Below are 4,575 nucleotides of genomic sequence, written 5' to 3'. Positions count from 1 at the left end.
CGATGGAAGTGGTGGAACGCTCCCATCCACTGGTATTGACAATTTCCCAGCCACATATTGCCAAAGAACATTTTAGTTTACGCAAGACACTTCACCACGGAGTCTTTTGAAAGCTACTGGAAGTACAAGGCAAAAATTTACTGAAAGTACATGGCAGGAATTGCCAACAGACCTCAAAGGAAAGTCCTGTCCCTAATGTCCTCTACAAATCTGCAGATAAGATATGTCTTACAGTTCATAAACCACTTGCTGCACTCTTGATGGTTGTGCAGGAGACAGCGCATTTCCATGCATAGAAAATGTAGTATCTCTTAATTCAGGGCAACTAACTAATAGTCATCATTGAGCAAGGCTTTTGATCACTGATGTACCTATATTTGGAACAAAAGACTGGACTTGTAACACCAGTCATTTTGAAAAGTGTATGAATCTGTAGTAATAACATACTTCTACGGTTTTCACCTTGAGATACCCACCAATAATTGCTCTCTGTTTAAATTAAGCTGTTTACTTTGTCATTCACTTAAGCTACCTCCAAACAACACATCTTAATGATAGACAGATGGTAAAAGATGTTTTTTTTTTTGTTTCGCTACACTGCTGCGCTTTGTGTCACCTTGAAAACTTTTTTTCACGCCCCATCCGACCCTCTGCACCTGCCACAAAATAGTCCCCCCCCCGCAAAGCAAGTCACCCATGCTACATGTAAGTCACGGTTGCTGGGATTAAACATAGGGATTCTGCATAGAGGGGTAATCAGGAGTTCTCATCCCAGGATCCCCTGAGACTGATTCCCGCCGTGTGACATGGCTGTCAAAACACTGACGGATTGTTTTACCGACACCCGCACACACACACACCCACCCACACACACACACACACACACACACACACACCCACCCACACACACACACACACACACACGCACACAGTTGAATGCAAACACATGCACCGACAGATTGTTTTATCAACGCCATGGTCTTGACTGACATCTATTCTCCTGGGTGTCCCCTCAGCACCGCTACACTTATTGCGAGAAATGCAGTCTTACAATTTAGCCGCACACGTTTTGTTATTTGATGTATATTTTTGAATTACACTGTTTGCAACTGCATCTTAAAGATTCAAATTCCAGCTAATTTGCATTACAGCACTACATTGCAACTGGACTTTTTTTTTTTTTTTTTTTCCCATCACCTTCTCAGCATTACTGGAACACCAGGCATTTTGAGGATGCCAGTCAGTGTGACTGTTAGCTGTTGGATTCTGTCTGCCAATCTATTTTTTCCCCCCCCTCAAATAATGTTGCGAACATGTCAAACATTCAATAACCCTATTAAACTACATTGACATATGGCAGTTAATTCTTTTGCCGTATGTCGCTACAGAGAATATGTTGGTTAAATGCTTCCTGGGACAGATGCTACTTTTAGGCTAATAAGTACTAATTGATGATCCAATTTTGCTATAGTGGCCAGTGCTCTGGCCAGTGTCTTTGGCCTGAAGCTGTCAGGGGGATGGGGAAAAGGTACAGACAGACTTTAAGGCTCCATCATGCATAGCTTTGCCAGCGTTTCATAGACTCTGTCTGGCTGGGTCTCACCAGGAAGGCACAGAGCTTCTCCTAATGCCTTTTAAATGCTTAATGCACTTTAGATACATTTGCTTTATTCCAGTGCAGTATGTTCAGTGGTAAAGAGATGATGTGAAATTAACTGTAGCGGATGATTTAAACAGGTAAACATCAGTTGATTACAGTGAACTAACACAAGAACAAGTCAGTCTTGATATAAGTTAGCTTAAGGAAAGAAAAAAAAGGGATGAATGGAGATAAATAAGTGATTTCTTATGAGAATATAAAGTCACGGTTGGTTTTCTTGTTGTTCCCAAAATACAAATTATCAAAATGCAGAAAATAGGAAAATATATATATATATATATTTTTACTGAATTTCTTAAAAGTAAGTGTCTTTGATGTGTTTACTTCTTCTACTTGTGATGTGTTGGTGGGTGTAGATGGCATTAGCAGGCTTTATAGTCAAGCAGACAGCAGACAGGCCAACATGGCATGATTAAAGCTTAAGGCAGTGATTTGTAGAGGTTAATTTTTTTTTTTTTTCCTTTTTTGTAAAACTATACTCAAATGATCCAGTTTTCTTTCAGTTCGATCATTATCCAACTCACATATTACAGGATTTATTTGTTTTGGACTTTACTTATTGTTACGCAGGCTATGAAGAAGAGAGGCTCACACTGTACACTTCACCTTGAAACCTCATGCTACACCATAGCATACTATGGTCATTTATTTAGAACTTCGGAAACAAAACAGCAACATGGGATTGACCAAAAATGCTGCATAACAGGTAAAACACAGGCAGTGATAAAAACAATTGAAATCCTAAAAATATTGACAGAGCACAGTACAATCTGAATAAACACTATATTCAGTGTCAGACTGATGAAACCAAGTTAAAAACCAAGCAAGGTTTAAAAATGTCGACTGGGGGAAATTGTTCTATTTGCACAGGTTCTAGAGATTTAGGAGCATTGCCAGCATTTTGCTCAGCTGACCTGAGAGAATGAGATGAGTGAGACGGGGCTCTTCTCTCTCAATATTTTACACCTGAATGTACAAAAATACTATTTAAAAATTTGAAAATGCCCCTTTCCCACTGACCTTTGGTTGTACAAAGTAACATCATAGAATTGGTCATCTTTGTCCAGTTTTAATCTCATTACTCTTCTGCCAAACTTATAATATACCAGGCTTTGTAATAATAATTATATATATATATATATATATATATATATATATATATATATATATTTTTTTTTATTATTTTATTTTTTTTGGTAAAATGTGAATAAACCTGATTACAACTTTGGCTGCTGCATCAAAAATATGAAAGTCTTTAGATATATATAAATAAATAAACAATCTTTTTGCATGCAGGTGCTTTGATGATGGCTGAAATGAACAAACAGCTCCTACTGTATGGCAGGCTGACAAATAAGACTTGTTGAACCAATTTCCCCAGCAGCAGTAACACAAAGTAACAAGCAGAATCCCTCAAGACTCGGCTAAATGAATAATCCCTAAATTAGGACATGGAAAAACACTCTTAATGATGCCCAGCAAATCATTTGACATCTCATCCTGACATGTTTAGGAATGGCCCTCAGACTTTACTTTGTTGCATTATACATCAGCCCTTACCCTAAATATTACATTTGCAATCCAAGGGCAAATAATTTCAATTTAAGGTGGGGGTATGGAGTGGGATGGTTGATTTTTTTTTTTGTGCTCCAGCAATTCGATATCACAGCACTTGAGAGTTATCATCAGAGTGGCCGTAAGCTCTAAAGCAATTCATAATTGTGTTCTCTCATCTCATATTGCAGCAGCTGAAGTTTCCCCCCTTTTTTATTTATTTTCCTCCCCGGCACACATACACAAACACACACATAATCACACGTATGTCTCAGCCCAGCACTTTTTCTTGATGATACATTAAATGGCGTAAAGTTGCATCCAGCTCTGTTTGCACGTGTGTGTGTGTAGGTGTGTGTGTGTGTGTGTATGCGAGAGGAAGGGTCCCTCCACCTGTGCCGGTTGGGAGTTAATCCGGTTAGGTCCCAGTCTCGTCTCCGTGGCTGAGCGGCGTGGTTGAAGCTCCTCGATGCCCCGCGGGGGTTTTTGAGCGCCTCTCCAGCCCAACGCCTTGGCTTAAGCGCGGCATAGTAAGGAGATGAGGCCAGCTCGGCCCTCGTTACAGAAATTAGATGGATCAGGGAGTAAACATAACCAGCTTTTTATATGATCCTCGGCTCAGAGCAGACAGAGAGAGCGGAGAAAATGGAGGGGAGGAGGAGGAGGGAGAAAGAGAAGGCGAGATTCCTACTCTAATTACTTCATGGGTCACTGCTCCTGCAGGCAGATGTCAAAATCCAACACTTTCAGATGTGAGGAGAGCACTGGAGAACGGGGTGAGAGGGTTGGAAGGGGAGGTGGTGGGGGGTGGGAGGGTTAGAAGTGAGTGGGTGAAGAAAGAAGAGTGGGAACATTAGGGATACGGAAGAGGAGTGAAAATGGGAAGAGGGTTCCTAGAGAAAGGGAATAAAATGTTGGGGAAGGGCTTTTGGAAGGACATGACAGTGAATTCGGTCAAAGTAGATAAAGCTGGGCGAGGAGGTAGATGAACGACGGAAAGAGAAGGGATGAAAGGAGAAGGTGGGGGGTGGGCAGGCGCCACAGAAGCGGGAGAGAGCAAGGAGACGACAGGAGAAGGCGACGGAGGGGACGGGTTGAGGGGCTGTAACACGTTGTCAGGAAAGTGGGAAAATGTGGCAGTGATGACACAGATTTGTTGTGGAGTGGCGCTGACCTGGGATGGCCTGTGTCTGGCAGAAAGGTAGCAGACAAGGCCTTTCAGATTTGCCATGTGCCCTCTAGCTCACCAAAGAAGAAGAAGAACAAAAATTATACAACAATCTGGGCCTGCCGTGTCAGCAGTTATGCTGCGGCTATCAGTCTGTGAGTCGCAATTTGCTAGGATATACATTCAATAATAT

This window comes from Poecilia latipinna, unplaced genomic scaffold, assembly GCF_001443285.1.
Source record: "Poecilia latipinna isolate Pla-1442-1.1 unplaced genomic scaffold, P_latipinna-1.0 Scaffold394, whole genome shotgun sequence".
NCBI classification, from domain to species: Eukaryota; Metazoa; Chordata; class Actinopteri; order Cyprinodontiformes; family Poeciliidae; genus Poecilia; species Poecilia latipinna.
The sequence above is the reverse complement of the archived record's forward strand: the minus strand, read 5'-3'. Positions refer to the sequence as shown.